This window comes from Ceratotherium simum, chromosome 37 (assembly GCF_057802395.1).
Source record: "Ceratotherium simum simum isolate JZ-2026a chromosome 37, ASM5780239v1, whole genome shotgun sequence".
Classification (NCBI taxonomy): Eukaryota; Metazoa; Chordata; class Mammalia; order Perissodactyla; family Rhinocerotidae; genus Ceratotherium; species Ceratotherium simum.
Genome location: NC_141936.1, coordinates 21,204,232 through 21,226,457, shown reverse-complemented (window position 1 = coordinate 21,226,457; position 22,226 = coordinate 21,204,232). Strand labels below are relative to the sequence as shown.

Below are 22,226 nucleotides of genomic sequence, written 5' to 3'. Positions count from 1 at the left end.
TCTCCCCAGGGCCAGATTCTCACTTATCTCGGGAGCCTTAGCAGTGAAGGTGAGGCAGAGAGGGAGGGGCCCGAGAACCAGAGAACCTGGACTCAGGGAAAACAGACTCTGGATCAACAAGGCACCAAGTCCCCTGTGCATCTCCTTCCCCTAGCCCCCAGCGGCCCTGCCAGATAGAGAACTTTCCTTTCATAACCAGCCCTCGGACCTCAGGATCCCCTGTCTATGGAGAGGAACAGGATCTAGAACAGGTCTTTATGCCAACCCTAGTGCTGCCTCTTGGGGTTGTGTGACCTTTAACAAGTCACCTCATCTCTCAGAGACTCAGTTTTTTCATCAGCCAAATGGGAATAAAATACCTATCTTGCACGGTCATTGTAAGGACTAGATGAGATCATGCAGGTAAATAAAAAATCCAGCTCAAGGCCTGGCTTCGAGCTAGAACTCAAAACACGACCATTCCCCAGTGGCATCGCCTCCATCCTCTCTTTGTGGCCTTCACGTCCGCCCATGTTCCCCACCAGTGGCTTTAGGACTTCGGTCTCAGAGACCCAAAGGCATGACTTGCCAGGACACCCACAGTGACCTCGCTGCCGGCACGCCCACCCCTGCCCCCCATGGGCCAGGCGTACCTGATGGGCTGGGGACGCGGCTGGACGCTCAGGGGGACTCTGGTGGAGCCCTGGGAAGGAGAGAGGAGAACAGCGTTACGGAGGAGGCAGGCGCACAGCCGTCCACGGGAGTGGTCAGGGCTGTGGGGAAACACAGACGCTCCTCTCCTTTCTGTGCCAGCATCCCAGCCCAGGCACCCTAACACCCCAGCGACACAGCAACCCAAAGCCAACAGCAATCAACGCTAATGCCACACGAGTGTGCCTGTGTGCACATGAGCCCCCAAGGGGACAGGCCTCCCCGCCCCGGGCGAGGAAGAATCCCAAATGCTGAGAAAGGCACCACGCCCGGGCTGGCGCCATGGGCACTGAGTACACACTCAATAAAACAGTTCCTACACTGATGGAAACACATTTCATCTTGACTCACTGGACATCATAATAGTAACCCCACATCTCCCAAGTGGAGAATACAGATTGTAAGCATAAAAGAAGGAAAGCTGAGCGATGGCAGCCCTCTGTCCGGTTCTGAACCTTTCCCCTCCGACCACCATCATCCCACACTCCTCTCCTTTAAAACAGCAACTCCGAGTCATTCAACCAAAACTTCTGAGAGGAGAGCAGCCAGGCATGGCATGTACCAACAGAGACCAGGCCTAGGCAGTAGATCGTGCTCCTAAGGACCACCGCCCCTTGTCTGTCACCCGCTCCCATCTCCAGGGTTGTCAATTTGCACAAAATTAGGCCAATGGACCCAAGTTGGTGTCCAAAACACCACAGGGCAGCCCTGTGGTGCAGTGATGAAGGCACAGGGTCAGAGCCCTCAGCATCCTGCCGGGCATCCTTGTGTTACTTCATGCTCTGGGCCCCTGTGATGTCACGTATCATATGGGGCAATCCTTATGGACTGTATGAAGATTAAAAGGAATTAGCATATAAGGCCTTTACATCTTGTTACTGTTATTACATCACACACAATTAAACAGGTAGACATACAACCAAACCAGAAATCAAACCCTGCGTCACCTCTACCACAGCCCATCCTTTCAGCCACCTCACACGATGCAGAATCGGATGCCCAACTTCTAGATTTCCGGGCTCAGCCAGAGCCCTCTGAGCCCACTGGCACCTTCCAAAGATCTCTGTGCCTCCCAGAAACCGGCCTTTCCTGACCACCAAGTGGCAACCACCTCTTGGAGGAGAGGGGACCGCAATCTGCTGAGGAGAGGGGAAACCGAGGCACGCAGTGACTCACCCCAAGTCCTGGGGAAGCTGATGCCTGGCAGGATTCACCCTCAGACTTCGGGTTTGACCACCGGGGCCCCGAGAAGAAGAGCCCCCTTCAGCCTTCTCCAGGCCCCCGCAGCGCCGACAAGGCAAGGGCGGGTGGGCCGGGAGGCCCGGCTCCCAGCTGAGCCCAAAGATAGGGCAGCCCCCTGAGGGGAGGATTCTCCATCCGGCCGCCCGGGAGCAGGCTGTGCCGGGAACCGTCCGCCCGGGCTGTCACCCAGCTCTGAGCAGCTCAGCCTTGGCGCCCACGAGAGAACAGAACAGCCAAGTGTGGCCGCTGGGCGGAAAGTGTCTCTGTCTGCGCAGCGCTCCTGGTCCCGAGGACTTGGGTTTGCATGAGTCAGGCGTCAGGGAGCGGGGGGACGGTAAGGAGAGGTTGTATTTGGTTTTCAAGCCCCAAGCCAGGCCGTTCCAAAACTACCCACCCAGAAGAACGAAGAAACCCGACACTTCATCCATCTCCATTTCGCTGGTCCCAGATGAGGAGTCAGGAAACCTCCCCAGGCCCCAGGCCCTGCTCCAGGCCCCAGGGCCATCCTGCTATAAACAGCCCCTCAGGGTTTCATCTGCTGCTGATCCACAGCCACTTCTGGAGGAGGCCACCACAGCTGCTTCTGGAAGCCACCACTGGAGCCAAGGCTCGAGGTGTGGCCAGGACCACGGGTCCAGGCCCCAGGAGACAGTGGGGCATTGAGACGGTCTTGGCAAGGAGGCTGGGGAGCCAAGGGGAGCCGAGAGCTTCCGTGGGCACAGGGGTGAGAAGGACGAGCGGGCCAGGAGAGCTGGTTCCCGTTTCTCCCAACGTTACAACATTCCACATTCCTCGGTTTCCTCACCCCAAAAAAGCTAGGGAAGACAAATAAAAACTTGGCCCCCACCAAGTCTGGCCAAGCCGCCTCCAGAGGTGATAAGACAAAGTCCAGCCCGCTCTGCTCCCTCAGGCCGGGCGGGGAAGGGGAGACAGGGGAGGAAGCCACCCCGGACACTGACCCCAGCGCAGAGAGGACAGGGATGAACAGCTGGCCGGTCATCCCCCAATGAATCACTGAGCTGCCCTCTCACTGACGGGGCTTCCTGTTTTCTGAAAAGTTTGGGGGCATGTGACACTCACTGGCAGAAAGCGTACGTGCACGGGGGACATGTCCGAGCGCTGGTGGACACAGAGCCACACGGAGAACCGGAGAACCACACGTGGGCTGGGGGAGGTATGAGCAAACACAAGCTAATGCTCCAAAACACACAGGTGACCTCACACCCAGGGCCAGAGACGGTGCCTTCTGCCACTGCCTCATCACGCTGGCCTTCTCAAGAGGGCTGCGAGTGAGCGGAGAGATGCGGGCATCTCCATCATCGTGATCAGCCCCTCCTTCCTGGCTGTGTGCCAGGCGACATTGCAGCCCCAGGGACCAGAGGGAGTGAAGTCCTGACCTCACAGAGCTTATACTCTGTGAAGGAGGATACTCATCATTGGGGCCGGTGGGAGAAGCAGCTGCTTGGTCCCATTGACCAATCTGTAAAATGGGTACAGCTCAGTGCTCACACGATTTCACACGATTTACCTGCTCCACATAGAGCCCCCAGGGGGAATTAGCAGAGGGCTTTACAAAGAGCACCACGCAGATTTGACATTAAAAAGAAAAATAAGCTCTGCGTCTGCCTGTAATCCCGTTCTTTTCCTCTCTGGGGCTCTCGAAGGCCTTTACCACACAGCTTTGAACTTCCTCCCAACTCCTCCCAAGACAGAGATCAATAACAGAACTTTTGATCCAACTCCCTAGGCACCGAGAAGAACTCTCCCCTATCATCACCCCCAAAACACAGTCCTCTTTTGCTAAAAGGACACCATGAGAGGAAATTCCACAGCCTCCCCCAAACAGTGTCTGACTTCTCTATCAGGAAGTTCCTCCTGGTATCTAACCCTCACCCTTCCTGCTGCAGATCCAGCCAACTCTTTTTGTCTTGGTCCTCACGGCTGATCACCGCTCGGACACTCTCGAGCGGCTCAAGGTCTGCAACCCTAGGCTCCGTTATTCGCCGCATTCTTCTCCGCAGTGCAGCAAGGAGCGGGAACCCCAGGACCTGGGCGGGGTTGGTTCAGAGAACGACTGTGTGGGAAGAGTCCTGCCTTCCTTTGAGGTCCACAGACCAAACACAGCAGCTCCGGACCAAAAGAAAAGCCGTTTCCTGAGCCCCAGTCCCCAGGGAGCAAAGCTGGGAGGAGGGTCTGTGAGCAACACCAGGGGCTGTGTCAGGCAGCCAGAGATTGGTGACCAACCTACGTCAGGGGCCCAGCCCCATTCCAGCGTCTCCCCTGGGGGCTCCGGCCACCCCCTCCCTCCCACACTGGCCCCTGCAGCCACACCCCTTCCTCTCTCCTTCCTGCCCACCAGCCTGGATTTTTCCAAAACAAAGTGCGACACAGCACACCATCCACAAACTCCGCTCCACACCAGCCCCGTCAGAGGAAAACAGCCATTCCGGCCGTGAGTCCTGGGCCGCAGGCCAGAGACAGGAAAACAGCTCAACAAACAGGCACATTATCACAGCAGCAGGCCCAGGGCAGCAGCCGTGCCGCCTCGAACATGGGTCTCCTCACCCGGGCAGACTGCAGGGGGCCCGTGGCTGGGAAGGGGACCGACTTAGGGACCCTGGGGTCTGCCCACGTGGGACAGGTGCCTGGGAACCTTAAAAATTAGGCTTTCTCTCCTCCTTGGCGGTACGCAGGCCATGCTGGAATCTGCTCGCTTGTTCAGCCTTTCGCACTCCTTTAACTAGACTAACTAGACCAAAACTCATCTTGTCCCTCCTCCCATGTCCAGACAAGACACCAGCCTTATGACACACATAGACACACACACATTCATGCCAGAGCAACAAAACTTTCTCCTAAAATAAACCTCTAGTCCCAACTAAACGGACAACTCTTTCCTCCCCAGGACCAAAGTCATACACACCCTCGCATCAAAAAGTTCTTCATGATGTCTCACTTCACTCTCTCTTGCTGCACTTTCCCTTATAAGATCTGTCAGGCCCAGGCTGGGGTTGTGGGAACAGCAGCTCCAGGAGTCGGCTTATAAGAGTGTCCAGACCATTGGCTAAAAGGTGTGGTTCCCGCACCATCATCTTGTCCCCCAGCCAAGGGTTGGGAGCCCTAGATAACACCAGAGCCAAGCAGCGGTCCCAGGAAGGGATGGAGAAGGCCTTCATCAGCTCATTGAGCCCCTTCAAGCCTCTGTTTCCTGATCTATAAAATGGGTCCATAGCATCTGCCATGGGCGGTGTCACGGGGACCAAAAACACCCAGCCCAGCTCCTGGCCCTTAGACAAAATAACAGTAGTAAGAATGGCTAATGTTTATTGAGCACATATTGTGTGCTTTGTGTATATTAAGCTAGTTAATCCTCAGCAGCAGGCACACACAAAAAATTAATTTCTATCCTGCACCCCAGCCCCAGAAACATCACAAGCTCGGACAAAGGTCCCTCCCCAACAGGTGTAGTCCACGCCCACAGGACCCGCACATACCTTGAACAGAGCCTTCCCCACTAATTTGAGAGCCATGCTCCTGTTCCTCCTGGAGGGCCCCGGGCGGCCCCAGGGACCCTCCACCTTGCAGGGCTGGCCGTGCAGGGCTGTCCCCGGGCAATGAGGCAGTGGCAAGTGGGCTCACCGCAGAAGTGCGGCCGCCTGCAGGAGCTGCCTCCTGCTCCCCAGCACCTCCCTCTGGGGCCCTCCCCACTGTGGGTCAGGCAGCTGTCAGATGATAGGGCCTCATGCCATCAACAGCTCCCCCCTTGCCAACCGCCAAAACCACTCCCTGTTCCTCTGCAGATCAGAGCGGGCGAGCATGGAGAGGCCCGCGCAGGGGCAATTGTCAGAGAAGGGTGAGGGAGAAAGAGAAAGGCCCAACTGTGTCAGACATCCTTCCCTGGGGTGTGAGGACCAGCCCAGATACAAGCACTGCTCAAAGCAGGGTCCCGGGAGAGCCCCTCTGCCCTCCTCTGGGGTCCCTCCATGTAAGGAATTTGCCCACTGCCCCCCAGCAAAAATGCATGGCAGGGGGAGCCCAGGGGGACCAGCCGGCCCATCTTCCAGCTTCCCTCCGAATCAATGGCATTTAAGCCACAGAAAGGCTTCTGCCATTTTCAAAGACTCCTCTCTCCAAAGAAGCAGAGCCTGCAATTCCCCAAGGTCTGCTGAGCCTCTAAGAGCCCGGGAGTCCCTCTTCTTCTCTGCCCTGAGTCCCTCTTGCTGCGGTATTGCCCACCCCCCTTTCCTTACCTTGGTGACTGCTCACCACCAAGCCAGGCTCGCAGGGCACGCCCTCTCTCTCCTCCCTCCGCCCCCTGGAGCCCTGAGGTCTGGCAAAGTGATGGCAAAGGAGCTCTGGATCCAGCTGAGCCGGAGGCCAAAGCCACGACGGAGGCCGAGTGCGGAGGCCCAGTGCGTAAGGAAACGGGGGCCTGCTCACCCTCCCAGCCCCTCCTACCCTGCTCCGCCTGCCCAGCAATCGATCTGAGCACCCCTGCCGGGCCTTCTGGAGAGGAGGCAAGGGAGCCCCCCCAAACAAGACAGGTGGGAGACATCATCCATCTCTCCCCACCCCCTGGGCACGAAGGCCTGCCACATCCTTCTCCTCCCCTGCCCATACTCACGTCTTCCTCAAGGCTTTTCCCTGTGCTTCCACCCCGGAAGGCTCCTTCTCCCTGGAGACAGAGAAAAGGCAGTCAGAGCGGGGAGCCCGGGAAAGTCATCCAAAGGCTCCAGGTCTTTCACCGGCTGCGGTTGGCAGGGGTGAGGGGGTGCGGGGGTAGGCAGGGGCCAGGGGAGAGGGGTCTGGGAGGGGACTTGGTTGTTTAACATTTCTTTATCCACTAAAGGCCCCTCAGAGCTAACCACACCCTCTCCTTTGTGGCTCACGACCCCTCCTATAGGAGATATTATTAGTCCCATTCTGCAGACAAGAAAACTGGGGCACAGAGAGGCTCATGACTTGCCTGCAGTCACACAGCTAGAACCTTGAAGGAGTCAGGATTTGAACCCAAGCCCTCCATCTCCAAGCCCGTTATTCCGTGCCGGCCACTGCCAGGAGACGCCTCTCGGCTGCTGACCTCAGTTTCCCCACTCACTGCATGACCCACCCACTTTCTTCCCCTCCTCCTCCATGCAGCCTCCAGGAAAGTGTCTCTCTGCTAAGTCAGAAAGATCTGTTTGGAAAGATCTGCCCAGCTTTCTCACATTCTACATATTTAATAAAGAAGCCCACATTTAACCACCAGCCTCTCCCTCTCGGCCCCCACCCCTGCCTCTCCCTCTCCGCCGGCCTGGTTCTCCAGCAATCCATTTCCTAACACACAGGGACGGTCAGATGCCAGGCTCCCGACGACCCACATCCCCACCACGCCCCCCACGTTCCCCATGTCTACTCCAGAAGGAAGTCCCCAAACACCTCTGTCCACTTTCCCCCAAATCCACCTTCTGCCTTCCAGCGTCCCCAGGCCGTCCCCCGCCAGCCCGCCATCTGCTGTCACTCACCGTGTCCACTACATTCTTCGGTGCACTCTCCGTGTTGACGGGCTGCGGACAAATGGAGAAGACAGTGTGAGGCCTCAGGGCACATGTCCCCGGATTGGCTCCGTCCCCAGGGCTGGTGGCCGGGCGGGCAGAACGCCTCCTGAGGCAAGGCCAATGATGCCAACCCAAGACTCAGACAGAACCTGGCTGGTCCAAGCTTGGGGGTCAGAGTTTGGAAAACGAGAAACAATCCTGTTGGTACTAGAACCACCCAGCTCGACAAACCTCACCAAGGCCTCTGGCTCGGACAGTCGCTGACCCCCGAAGCAAGTAAGGGTTCTCGTCCTACACTGGGGGTTTTCACCAACAGCGGTGCATTTATTCACAAGAACCCCAAGTCGGTGCCATCACTGCCTTTGAGCCCCACTTTACAGATAAGAGGTTAAATGAGTGCCCCAAGTCATCGACTACTGATGGGAACAACAGGATCTGAACCCCATCTTGGGGCTCTGTGCTTCACAGGCCTTGTGTGAAATCACAGTAGCCAGGATGCAAGGCCTGCAGGGGTCCTAACTCCTCAGTGGGCTTTCAAGGCCCCCCACCACTGGCCCTTGCCCCTCGCAGACCTCGATTTCCATGCCCAAAAGCTCTGCTCCATCCGGACCTGCCCTCAAACTCCCTTGCTTATTCCCACATCCAGGCCTTGGCTTGTGGAATGGCTTTCCCTCTTTTCCTACAAGCTCTCCTCCTCCATGAAGCCCTCCCTGCACTCCCCAGCAAGGGAGACTCTCTCTCCCACCTCAGAAGCGGTCTGGGCTACTTATCTGGTCTTTCGCATATAAACAATCTCGTTCTCATCGTGGGTATATGTCTTGTTCCTCAACTATTGTTTTATTTGTAATTTTTCTCCCACCTGCCTCCAAAACAAATTCAAAGCAGCATTTTTACCAACTCGGTTCCCACATCCCTCCTGCCAGGGAGTGCGATTCATGCACAGCGGGTCATCAATAAACACCTGGGATCTGATCCTGTCCCTCACCCCGTGCCATCCTTCCCCTGCCCAGACCAACAGAGGTGCTTCCTGCTAAAAGCATCCCAAGAAGGGGGCTCCTCGGACCCCCCCATAACAGGAGAGAAACTTCCCGTTCCAAGTCCACGTCCCGACCGCAGTCACTAGGGCTCCGTTCCGAACTCAGTGAGGTGGTCAGAGGGGCCCTGGAGTCACGCAGAAGGACACGAGCACGACTGTCAAGGCTAACATCTTTGCTGAGATGAGCGTGGACCAGGGTAAGAACAGGAAGCACCTGCCCCAATCCCATCCCTGCACCTGAGGGGTGAGCTGTTCAGGTGTGAAGACAGGGGGATGGACAGAATGGCCTCTGAAAGGTTCTAGCATCTGGGAGGAGAACTGCGCCAAGACGGCACAGAGGAAGAGAGGCGCTGAGCAGAAGGCAGGAGAGCTCTTTCTGGAAACAGCCCAGCCTTTACCCCTGCTTCCTGGAAGACGGGAGGCTGAGGCCAAAACTTCCTTCCAGGGGATAAAACCTCCCGAGTAGCTTAGGGCCAAGGCAGTCGGGACGGTTGAGGGAGGACGAGGTCCAGGAATGGGGTAGGAGGCGATGAGGCAGCTCAGCCAGCCCCCAGGTCGGTCCCCTTAGAGTCTGAGGATGGTCTGGAGGAGGAATAAAGAGGCCACACTCTGTCCCCTCCCAGCCCAGTCCCAATGCTCATCCAGCCACCTTCCGGAGCCCCCACTTCTGAGCGGTAGGCCACTGGGCAGGGGGCAGATGAGCCCACCGGGAAATCCCCAGGGATCTCTGCCCCAGACTGAGCTCCAGGAGCCGCCGCTCATCGGGACCAGGTTCCCCCCTCAGCCTCCAACCACCCCCCCGGCCCCACCCAGGGGAGTCCTCCGCCACAGCGCCAGCCACCCCCGCCCTCTGACCCCCGCCTGCCTCCGCTGGTCCAGGGCTCTGTGACGCCCCCATGGAGCCCGTGGGCTGGGCAGGATGGCCCAACCGCCTCCTCTCTGAGCGGCTCTGGTCTCCGTGGGGAGGAGGGCTCCTGGAGGGCAGATCACAGGGACCTTCTAGTGCAGAGTCTACGCAGCAGAACTGAGATTCGAACCCAGATCTCCCAACTCCCAAGTCCTCACTCTCAACAGTCTGCTTAACCAGCACCCCTAGACAGGGGGGTTCAGGAAGGACAGAAATGGGTGGGATGGGGAAGCTGGAGACAAAGACCCAGCCTCCTAGGAGACCCCGACTCTTGGCAGAGCAGAGTGTGCCCCAGAATCACCTGCAGGGCTGGTGACACACAGGCGGCCAGGCCCCCCTGGGGGGTCTGCTCCAGGAGACCCACAGTGGGACCCGAGAACGTGCATTTCTAACAGGTGTCCAGGTCCGGGGATGACACTGAAAACCACTGGTCTAAGCGACCAGCACCAGCAGCAACCACCGGCCGTGTCCTGACTCTCCCTACCAGGAACTGTGCGACCTCAAGCAGGCCACCGGCCGGCCGCTCGGCCACAGGCCTGTGGCGCGATTTTGAGAGACTCCAAGGAGACAAGCACACAGAGCACTTAGAACAGGGCCTGGGACTTAGGAAGCTCTTGATAAATGTTGCTATTCTTTATCATCTCCGCCCCGCCCACTCCCAAGGCCCAGGCCCTCTCCTGGCCAGCCCTGCCCCACCTTGACCCTCCCGCCCCACCCCTCCCGGGTCTGGCACAGTGCAGCCCAGGGAGTCGGAATCAATATTAGAAACCACAGGCCTCAGCAGTCAAGAGAAGCTTGCCTCCTGCCAGCATCAGCTGAGCACCAGCCCCTCTGCCCCCACCCTCCCCCGGGGCCAGCTGGAGGCCGGCCACAGGCCAGCCATCGGACGCCTCCAACTTACTGGTCGAGATGCTTTCTGAGGAGCTAAAAATTTCCAAAAACCTCTCCTGACCTGAACCCCACTGCAGTGTTTGCAAACATGGCCCAGCAGGCTCCCCACCCCGCCCCTCCACCCCAATCTCCCAGGACTGAAGTCCTGCCTCTCTGTTTCCCAGGCGCCGCCAGCTCCCAGGGCTACTGGGAATTGAAAGAGCCAAGGGACTGGGAACAGGAGGGCAGGGTCCCCCGTGAGGCCGCCCCCGCCCCAGGCCCTGTAGGTGGGCTTGGGTTTGCTACAGGGAAGCCCCTAGGCCACCCTGAGCTGTGGCCTCCCGAGGCAGCAGCCCCAGAAATCCAATGGCTGGCAGACCCACCAGACCTCGGCTGTCACCCTACCTTCAGCATGCAGACACACGCGCACACACACACTTTCCCTGGTTTATTTTTCTTCTTAGAACTGATCACTCCCCAACACACTATATATGTTACTCACTTATCTCATTTAGTTTCTGCCTCTCCCACTAAAATGTAAGTTCCCATGACCCCTAGAGCCTAGAGCTGTGCCTAACACACCGCAGGCCCTCAGAAAATATCTAGTGAGTGAATTAACCAAGAGAGCCCCTCATCCCTTCCCGGGCCCCCCAACCATGCTGATCATTGACAATACAGCTGGACCTCCAGGGACCCGCTGGAACCACAGCCCCTGATCTCCATCTTTGCTTAGATTTTGGTCAGGACCTTCCTACACCCAACACACACACACACACACACACACACACACACACCCCGTCCTTGCACACCGCTCCTCAGAACATCAGCTCTGATGTTCTTCACAGATGGGGAAACTGAGGTGCACAGAGGTATGACTCGCCCGGCCTTTCACAATGAGGTTCATGGCAGGAGTGGGGCTGGTGACCGGGTCTTGAAAAGCCCCCTGTTGAGCTCACCTGGCGGCCCCTCGCCCCAGGCCTCAGCCAGCCTGTGGGCAGGGTTAGCCGGGTGCCTCGCTGCAGGCTCCTCCCCTCCTTCCCCGTCAGGCTCAGCTGCAGAGGATACAGCAGAGGGAGCGTGGACAGGGCTGGCACCCCCCATCTGGCCCCACCCACTGCCCAGTCCCAGGACCAAACCTGGATCTTAAGGACCCGGGCTCCCCAAAGCTGAGGGCAGTTGACTCACAGCCCCACTGGGGGTCTTGCAGGACCCCGCCTGCCCCCAAACGGGACAACCGGAATCCAGCCCGTGAGCAGGGGCCAGGGTTTCGATCTAGTGTCACTTGGCAGCCAAGCCTTGCTCATCGTGGACGACTCTGCTCTGGGGTCTCAAACCCGGGAGACTGAAGCAGGGCAGGGACGAGGGTGAGGCGCTTAGGGCAGGAAATGTGGGGAGGCATTCCCTCTCAGGGTGCTGAAAGTGTATGTGCAAACCCCGAGAGCAACGCCCCCTCACATTGCCCCCTAGGTGCCTCACCTGCCTTACCTCTTCCCCGCCCTGGTGGGGAGATACCTCTCCATAATGTCAACACGATGACAACAATTACTCCTTAGGGGCTAATGGTGCCCTGGGCAGGGTATTAAGCTCTTGCCTTCAGGATCCTCAACCCTCACAACCAATGCTCACAAGGTAAGCACTACCCCATTTTATAGCTGAGGAGACTGAGGGTCTGAGAGATGAAATAACTTGCCCAAGGTTACCCAGCCAGCAGGTAGGAGAGCTGGGATCTGAACCCTGATCCTTTCATCCCTTTGTGCTCTGTCTCCTCTCCTGGAGACGGTCTTCATTCAGTCTCTCTTATTCTTAATCAACTGCCCTCCTGTTGGGAACAAGTTTTCTGCGACTTCAAGACTAATTGTCTCAGGTCCTCAGGAGGAAGAGACTTCTTCACTACACTTCCATAGGAAGAGGAGGAAACGGGCTGCAGCAGGAGAGACTGAGATCAGACATCAGAGAGAACTTCCTGAATGTGAGGGGTTGCGAACCACAGGGTGGATAAGGGAAGCTACACATCCTTTCCTCAATTTTTTTCCAAAAAAAGACATGCATGCCCTCTCCATGCATGCATGAACCCACCCCCAACCATGTGGGCCTAGGAGAGGCCACCCTGCAGAGGCTGGGGGTGGTGGGAATGGCTGCTGGGAGGTTCGGGCAGTGGGACACGTCGGTGGCCTGCAGGGAGGGTGGGCTGGGAAAAAATGTATTTGTGGGCTGCTGTTTTGGAGGAAGGAAAAGGCAGAGGGCCATAGCCGGTGGGGGGAGGTGCCCAAGCCCGGGGCTGGGGGGAGGGGGGCTGGCGCAGAATGCGGACTCAGCCTCCGGAGGAACATTCCGTCCAGAAATTCCTCACACCCTCCCCCCTTCCCCCTCCAGGCCTCCCCACTCTTGCCCCCTGGGAGGCCTGGAATCTGGGCAGTTTTTCGGGCCACAAAAGACCCCATGACATCACATCTACTGCCATCTCCAAGAACTGTGAGGTCACGGGCCGAGCCGCCTAGCAGGAGGGGAGGGGAGCTGGCTGCAGGGCTGGTGGGGCCGGAACGTCCTCGGCCCCAGGACCCGGAGCAAGTTATTCCAGGCTCACTTGTTCCAAAAATAGAACCCTGAGCAGATGGAGGGAGGGGCTGAAAGCAGACGGGAAGAGCAGGGAAGCGCCACTGACGGGGCACTTAGAGGGGCGTGGCAGGGATGGCACATGACAGACCCCACGGCCCCTCCGGGGGGCCCATCAGTGTGATGGTAACCAGCAGCCGCAGAAGGAGCACTCGGAACTCCTCTTGGCAAACGAGGAAACAGTTTCCGGGGAGGTCGGCCTGCTCCATTCAAGCTCAGGCCTGCCCCTCAAAGCCGGCATTCACCCCTCGCCCTGCGTTATTTGCCTCCATCCTGGGAAGGGGCATCAGCACTGAGGGCAAAGGGCTGGAGGGAGGGCTGGGCCCGTACAGGGTGGGCGGACAGCTGGCGGCCTGGGTCCCGCGAGTGAAGTTGCTCCAGGGGCCACATCCTCTCCCGGGCAGGCCGAGGCCACCAGAGATGAAGAACAGGCTGCAAGTGACTAAGTGGAATGTGACGCCTGATCTTCCCGCACCCCCAGGGGAGGGGCCTGGGCAAGCCCACTCCTGTCCTCAGCCCGGCCCCCAATTCACCCCAAGGGACTCAGCACTCAACTCCTGGCTGAGGCTGAGCAACTGCAGACACCCTCAACCGGCCCGCACGCGCTCACCTGGCTGGCCCCGGGCCAGGCTGGAATATCTCGCGCCCCCTCCTGCCACGATCCCCCTTGGATGCTGCTCCGCCCCCCTCAGCCAGGGCACGCCCCTCTGGCTACCCTTGCTCAAATCCTCTCCACCCCACACTGAACACCTGCACCAGCCTCGCCTGTGTACCCAGCCCTCCTCCCGGCAGCCCCGTCACCGCCGGGCCACACCCCACAGCTGGCAGCAGAGTCCGGGCTCTCAAATCCTGCTTTGGGCCACTTCCCCACTCAAGCACCCGTAACGGCCCTTAGTGCTCGACTCATCAAGTTCAAGTTCCCCAGCCTGGCTTTTGGACTCCTCCCTTCCCTGGCCCCTTCCTCCTGGGGCAGACTCCCCTGCCTTCCCCTCTCTCCTCTGTCTGCAGCCTCTGCTCACATCTCACTGCCCACCATTCCATTCCCGCACTCACGCTGTTCCCACCAGCAGCCCAGCTGGGGCCACCAAGGATGTGTTCCGGCCCAGGTGAGACAAGATTGCCTGGCCCCCTCAACCCCCCAGCAACGACACACTGGCCAAAAATATTTATACTGGATTTGCCCCGGCCCCAGTAAGGCTTGGGAATTTGCACCAAGGCTCTACCGGCTCTGTTTCAGCCCTGCCACCTTCTTCCCTCCTCTCTTCCATTTGCTCAAATCTTACTAAACTGGTCTTGGAACAGGAGGCGGACTTCCTCAACCATCACAGCACAAATGATTGTTTCCTTCCCTGGACCCCAAGGCTACTTCTGGTCGGACCCCTCGAGTCGGGCACTAATTGGTTTCCACAATATTTTCTCTCTCATCCCCACTGAACAGGTTCCCCCAGGGCAGGGCCCTTCACCCGACTTGGGCCTCTCCCAGTGGGGGTCCCAGGGGATGACCTGACCTCCAGGACCACGTCCCTTCACAGCCCAGCCCAAGCTCAGGACCTCAGTGGGCCACGAGGACTGCCACCTGCGTCCCCCCCAGGGAGGGAACCTGCCATCAGCACCCGCCCTAACAGGTGTCGGTGAGTATGTGTTCCCATGACAGACGTCAGGTCCCCCAGGCAGAACCACTGGGCCATTTGAGACGCTAGAAAGCCTTTCTTTACACCCAAATCTCCTCTTCTTCTTAAGAAACTCCATCTACCACATTCTACTTCGGAGAAAATAAGCCAATTTGTCCTTCAAACATTCTCACCCCCATTCTGCGCCTGCCCCATATTTTCCCTCTCCAGACTAAGCAGCCTCAGGCGTTGCACAAAGTGGGATTTCTGACCTCCCTTGCCAGTCTGGGATTCCCCTTCAGAATCCTCTTTGGAACAGAACGCCCAGAGTTTGCCCTCTCCTTTGAAAATCAGGGCTCTCTCAGGCTCATCTCTCCTGGCATTGCTCCATTTTCCAGGAACTGCAGAGATAGCCCCCACAGCCCACTCAGTGCCCCAGCAGGAAATTCACCAGGGCCTTGAGTTCCAACTAACCGAAGAGACTACTAGCCGCTCTCCTTGATGGAGAGCAAGATGGCGGGATCAGGGGGCGGGGCTCCACGCTCCTCCAGACCAGTGAACATCACACCCTTCTCTTCTTCCCCAAGGCAGCCTGGTGCCTTCTGGCCCCAGACCTGACACTGGGGCGCCCTGGGAAAGTCATTTCAAAATCTCATGGCCACGACCTCACGCCAATTAGGATGGCTACTATCAAAAAAACAGAAAAGAAAGAGTTCTGGCCAGGATGTGGAGAAATCAGAACCTTTGTGCACTATGGGTTGGAATATAAAATGGTATAGCCACTGTGGAAAACAGTATGGTGGTTCCTCAAAAAAAAAAATCAAAAATAGAATTACTGTATAATCCAGCAATCCCACTTCTGGGTATATACCAAAAAGAACTGAAATCAGAGGTTCAAAGAGATATTTATACACCCATGTTCATAGCAGCAGCATTCACAATAGCCAAAATGTGGAAGTAACCCAAGTGTCCACTGACAGATGAATGGATAAGCAAAATGTGGTACATCCATATGATGCAATATTATTCAGCCTTAAAAAGGAAGGAAATGTTGATACGTGCTACAACATGGATGACCCTTGAGGACATTATGCTGAGTGAAATAAGCCAGTCACAAAAGGACAAATAGTGTATGAGATACTTAGAGTCATCAAATTCGTAGAGAGAGAAAATAGGATGGTGGTTGCCAGGGAGTGGGGGGAATGGGGAGTTATTGTTTAATGGGTACAGAATTTTTCATTTTACAAGATGAAAAGGTTCTGGAGATAGATGGGTGACAGTTACACAATGACGTGAATGTACTTAATACCACTGACTGCACTCAAAGAATGGTTAAAATGGTCAATTTCATGTTATGTGTATTTTACCACAATTTAAAAAAAAAAAAATGAGTCAAAAAAAAAAAACTCCCAAGGCCTCAGTTTCCTTACCTGAAAAAGAGCAGGAATGGACTAGATGGATCTAAAGTTCTCTGTGGCTCCGTGCCTACTCCATCCCAACCTGCCTTCTGGACGGCCTGGCAGCCCCAGCATTAGAACAGTGCCCGGCACAGGGAGGCCCTCAGAGACATTTGCTGGTAGGATGGATGCAGGCAGATGGAGGACAGACCCTCCTCTAAGTCCCAGGCCCGCCAGCAAACAGAGAAGCTGGCTAGGTGGACTCGTGGTTGGCGCTGTTTAGAAGAAGTCTGGGAGAAGTCCACCTGGCTGCATCAATACTGACATCAGCAGCAAGCACTCAGGATATCCAGAGAGACAGCAGAACCAGGAACCCACCACCCCTCTCCTGACGCAGCCCCACTGCTGTGCGGCCATGAACCAGTCACCTGCCTCTTCTGAGCCCCGGCTGCTCCTCTGCACGACGTGCTCCTCCCGCCAACCCAGCGTCACCCGCCCAGACCTCCACACAAGTCAGCGTGGGCTCTGAGTGGCCCACTGTCAGGGGAAGGGCTTCGGAAACCACAGGGGCTGTGCAAGTGACAGTGACGTTTGTCATCATCAATGGTTACGAGGGTGGACGATGGTGCCCGACTGCTGAGTCGGAATCCCAGGTCCCCCTCTGAATAGCTCTGTGGCCTTAAGCCTCAGTTCTTCATCTGTGAAGTTGGTGTAATCACAGCCCCTCCCTCACTGCGTCGTTGTGAAGAATAGAGAAGTTCATTTTTGCAAAGCTTTCAGAACAATGTCAGCAAATAGAAAGTTCCACACAAGGGTTAACTTTTCCCTAAGCAGCCTGGCCATCCCGTTGCCCATTCACCTCCTCCCCCGAAGACCCCCCACCCGCCTCCGACTGTTCCACAAGGACACTGCAGCACCAGCCACGAGGCTGGCCCGTGGACGGGGAGCAGTGTCCACACGTTGCTCCCCAGCCCAGGGCTCCCGGGTGCCAGGCCACATGCGCAGAAGGGCTCAACGTCTGGCCGACCTCGGGGGCCACTCCACTTGGCTAGCACCCTCGGGAAATTCCTTTCGACTCTCATTTTTCAGAAGTTGAGAAAAGCTGCTTCAGCTCTTTCCAAGGATCAGGAGCAGCCGTGGCCAACAAGCCCTCTCCCCGCTCCATCCTGCCCCCCGCCAGGGGACCCCACAGGAGGAAGGTGACCCTAGGACCCTTCCACCCAAGGCCTTGGGCAACGTCTGTTGAGTAAGATGAAAACACGGGTTGAAGATTAAGCCACTTTGCCCTGGCTGGCCTGGCACAGGCTGGAAAGTGTGTTGGCCAGCAAGAGTCCAGAGGCTGGGCAGAAATCCTGTGCCCCGGGATGAGGGGCCCCGACCCCAGGGGGACAGGATTTAAGCAAGATGGGGTGAGAAGGCCAGAGGGAGGGCTGGGGACACGGAGAAAACTGGACAAACAGAGAGACAGATAGTGTGAGGCCAGGGGGAGGGGGCAGGGAGGCGGCCCCCAGGCCTGCGGAGCTGAAGGGCAGGCGGCAGATGGAACAGGAAGGAGAGACGCAGACGCCCTTTCCTCCTCGCGTGAACCTGCTTGGAGCGCCCGCCTCGCCTGCCACCGTGAGGAAACAGGTGCTGAGTGCTCTGGGGAAGCCAGACTTTCTCCCGGCTTCCCCTGGGCCACTGTCCCACTCCCTGGGACAGTAGAGCTTCCAGCTGGAGGCCGGCCCCCCGCAGACCCCCACCGCCCGTCAGCAAGCCAGGGAGTAAGAGGAACGCGGTCCTTTCTATTTCTGCACCATGCATCCAGCAGAAGGCCTTTCTTCCAGCCACTCAATAAACACGTATTGAGTTCCTATTGTGTGCCAGACAGTGGGGATACAGCAATAAACAGATAAAAATCCCTTCTCATCATGGAGTTTACATGCTGGCCTGGGGGCAGCCTCTTAAACAAGATATGTAAGTAAAGGCATAGCGTATCAGACGGTGATCTGTGCTGAAGGGCAAAGAAAGCAGAGAAGGGAGATGGGGTCACTGGGGGAAGGGAAATGCTGACACTTGAGTAAGAGTGGGAGGAGGAAAACAGCCTTGCAGGTATCTGCAGGAAGAGTGTTCCAGGCAGAGGGAACAGCAAGTGCAAAGGCCCTGAGGCAGCATCGTGCCTGGTATGTTCAAGGACCAGCAAGAAGACCAGGTGGCTGGAGCAGCGTGAGGAAGGGAGAGAGCTTCTAGAAGGAGGTGAGGTCAGAGAGGAAACCTGTCCTGTAAGGTTGTGCAGGCCCACGGAAGAACCTCGGCCTTTTACTCCAAGTGAGGTGGGCAGCCATTGGAGAGTTATGAATACAGAATAATTAAACGGGTTAATTTGCTCTTTTTATTCTCTTGACAACGTTACAGGGTAGGTACTATTACTAATTCCCAACCTGAAGAGGGGAAACTGAAGTCCAGAGAGGTTAAGCAATGCATCCAAGGTCACACAGCCAGGGATGGGGGAGCCGGATCCAGAGAGAAGCAGCCTAACTCCCTCGCTCTGGACCACAGCTGGGGGGCAGGTTCTGACTCGGGTGGGGGAACCTCTGTGCACAACCTCCACCACGGGGTGGCTGATCCAACGCCTGTGAAGGTCAGAGCCCCCTGCAGAGGTGGGGCGCATCCCAGAGACGGGAAGCGTCCAGGACCTCGCGCGGGCAGGACTCCTCCAACTGGAATGCCAGCCTATTCCCTCTCATCCCGACCTCTGACCCCTCCTCATGTAAACAGAGCTCACGAGAGTCCCAGGCTTCTGCCTGGAGCTCCTAAACCCCAGACCCCCCAGCCGACCTAGACCAGCCAAGGACAGCCTGTTCCCAGCGGCGAGGGGGCAGTGGGGTTGGAACGATGAGACGGACGCTCACCCCTCCTCACCCCCGCCCACCCACCCTCCCCGCTGTCCCTCCACCATCCCGGAGATTTCTCACAGCAGCTCCAAGCCAGGCCTGCACTCCGGTCCCATCCCCGCGGCACCCCCCGCCGCTGTCAGATGACCTTCCTCTGGGCTCCGTGAGAATAACACCCCACATCTGGAGCGGCACAGCTGGGCAGAGCTGGGGCCCAGAAGGGTCGGAGCCCAGGAGACCAGGGAGGAGGGGCCCCTGCAAAGAAAGGAAACAGCTCGGAGAGAGCGGCCACAGGCTCCGGTCCACGGGGGGTCTATGTCACCAGTACTTTCCATACTTTATCTCATTCCGCCCACGATGCTAAATGGAAGGGACACTTATCAGCCCTGAGAAGACCCCGGGAGCATCCAGTGCGACCCCACTCTTTGACGGAAAGGGAAACTGAGGTCCAGAAAGAGGGCAGGACGGGCCCATTGTCACACAGCAAAGGGATGTTGAAGGAGAGCAGGAGAGCAGGGGGCCCAACTGAGATTCCAGCATGGTGGCTGAGGAAGCCACCACACAGGTGTGCACACACCTGCAACTGCCCGGGCCCCATGACACCCTGGCCCCTCCTCCAGACGCCCACCCCCATCAGCGTCATCACAGGCACCTCTGCACCCGCCGACTGGACTGTGCCCACAGGGGCCCAGCCCACACATGCACACACGCACACACGCACTCACGCACACACGCACTCATGCAGCACCTGCACGTGTGCAGACCCCCTCCCCTCCAGCCTCCAGGGCCCTGCCTGCCTCCAAACCGGTGGGCGGGGAGCAGGAGGGGCCTCTGAAGGGGGAGAGGCAGGAGGACAACTCACAAGAGTCCTGCCCCTGTCCGTGCTTTTCTGGAAGCCTGATTGGGGGAGGGAGGCAGGAGAGAGGGACATGGAGAGAGAGTAGAAAGCAGACTCAGCCAGGGGCCTCGGAGGTGGAACAGGCCACCTGACTGTGAGCCCAGGTGGATGAGCGCTGAGGTCAGGCTGTCCATCCCCCACCTCCAGCCCAGGGGCACCTGACCCGGGGCCAGGCGGGGGGAAGGAGATGCCGCCCCCCTGGTCCTGTGAGCCCAGGACAACAGGCACCTGGCCAGGCCTCGAGACACTCGAGATGCCCTTTTATGGGTTGTTCCAAGGACTTAAGTCTCCAGATTGAAATAAGAGGCCCTGCCTCTCATCAGAAGGGACCTCATGACTCATTTCCTTCCAGTCCAGCTGCAGCCTCAGGACGAGGCCCCCTCCTCCTCCTCACCTAATGGCCCAGCACCCATGGGGGCTACCAGCATGCTGGGTCTAAAGTAAGCTGTAGCCGGGTAGCCAAGGAAAGAGGGGAGGAGGGGCTGGGAGGGCAGGGACTGTCACTCACCGCCAGTTCATGGCTGGATGGAGGAATGCAGGGGGCAGCCACCTGTGGGAGGAACAGAGAAAGGGCCAGGTCAGCATCTTTCATCCCCACAGAAAACCAGGGCCTCCCAAGATCCTTCCACGGCCCCCACCTCCATCCAGACACCCCTTCCCTCAACCCAATGCATTGACACCCTCCAGTCTGAGACTGGGCTGACAGACAATGCAGCAACGTGGAAAAATGCTTAGGCAACAATGCTCCAAGGGGAGGGGAGCAGCAGAAGGCAAAAATGAAACACACAGCACGGTTCTTAAATTCTGTAAAAAATAGGTAGACGCTGAAAGACCGGAGGTCAACGCACCAGGATTTTAACAACAGTAGGTTGAAAGGTGAAAAGAATAAGGATTTTTTTTTTTTTCGCTCTATGTTCTAAGTTTTCTACAATATGGTAAGATTGGTTTTAAATTTTTTCAAAACGTGTTTAAGACCTCTAGAAAAGGAAAAGTCACCTTCTCCGTTCTCCCCAATGCCAAGGTATCTGGCCCAAAGGTCAGAGCTGCAGACAGCTGGCAGAATTTCCCAGAGCGCGTGGGAAACAGGTTAGTGAAGGGCCCCTGCCCTTCCAGAGAAAGCTGCCCACATTGCTAATACATGTGGCAGGCCTTGAGGGGCAAAGCACCCTCCACGGGCGAGCTATTATTTTACTCATCACCCTCATCCTCCTCTCTGATGGGGGTCCAGGGGGCAACCTGGGCCTCCAGACAGAGCGGGAGGGTGGAGGGCTGGATGGCTCCCTATCCTGAGATAACATCCTCTTCCCCCCGGCTGGGCAGCCAAACCACTGCCCTGACAATTAGCAGGGGCCTTTATCAGAGACTCAAAGTGTTCCTCATTTCTAGCTGGGACACGTTTTTCTTGGAGCTCATACCTCAATCTTGGCTCCAATTCCCGACCCGAGCACCAGGCAGGGGGCCCACAGAGGGGACAGAGGGGGAGGCTCTCCCTGGGACATGAGGGTGTCTGGGCACAAACTATGGATGGCCGCTGGGGTGGCTGCCTCCCTGCCCCAGCCGCCACCCCAGTGGAGCAGTGATGGGGACAACCCACAGCCCGGCTGGAGCTGGCTGTTCAGAGAGGCCACCCTCAGCCAGGCCCTCCCTCCACCTGATCCCATTCTGTCGTCTGACCAGCCCAAAGGCCCCCCAGCTTGACACACCAGCCTAGAAGAAGATAACGCCTGCGGGACCGTGTGCCCCGAGCTCTGGAAGGGGAGGAGAGGCTGGGAGTTTGCATCCAGTTACACTGCAGCCTCCCTGCCCGACTCACGCTCCAGCAAAGAGGCCTGAGCTGAGCCTCGGTATCTATCGCCCTGTACTTGTTACTCCAGGGCTCTTGGGAGAATCATCTATAAGGCCAAAAAAAACAGGAACAATATCTAGCACTTATTGAATATGTACTATATGACAGGCACTATTACCAATGCTCTACTCATGTTAACTCATTTAATCCTTTCAACAACCCAATAAGGTAGGTCCTATTATACCTCCAGTTGAGATACAAGGGGCACAGAGAGGTTAAAAACTTGCCCAAGGTCACACAGCTGATCAGTGGGCAGAGGTGGGGTGGAGGGTGCCAGGAGAACAGACCAGGAGGGAAGAGACGGTCCGGGAGGTGGCTGTAGCCCGCAGGGTGCCTTGCCTGCCCTGCCCATGAGACAAGGCCTCAGCCATGGGGACACTGTTGCCCCTGCCAGGCACCTTCAGGGCAGGAGGCCTGCATCTAGTAGTGGCCTCCTCCCCATCTCCCCTCACCCCACAGCCCCAAACCCCAATCTGGGGCTTGTAGGTTTCAACCTCACAGGGCCAGGCCCCCAGTGTCTCCCTTCCCCACTCCCTCTGTCACCCATAGGTCCCCCGGGCCCTGGGTGGGAACGCGTCAATCTGCAGGACAGCGCCCTGCCCTGCTCCTTTCTTGGGAGCTGGAGCTGAGCAGGGCTGGGAAACTGAATGCAGGACCGAGCTACAATATGGGGGGATGCTGCGGCTGCTGTCACGGCCTCCCAGACG

General features: G+C 57.5%; 1 protein-coding gene across 1 annotated transcript in view; it reads right to left on the bottom strand.

Annotated features, from left to right (window-relative positions):
- Positions 1–22,226, bottom strand: part of TNS1 (tensin 1) — a 169,074-nt gene that overhangs the window by 93,258 nt on the left and 53,590 nt on the right. The window contains exons 2-5 of the mRNA XM_014785286.2: positions 20,182–20,223; positions 7,437–7,478; positions 6,557–6,607; positions 633–682 (exon numbers count right to left, since the gene is read on the bottom strand). The gene's annotated coding sequence lies outside the window, so the exon portion shown is untranslated. The remainder of the gene's footprint in view (positions 1–632; positions 683–6,556; positions 6,608–7,436; positions 7,479–20,181; positions 20,224–22,226) is intronic.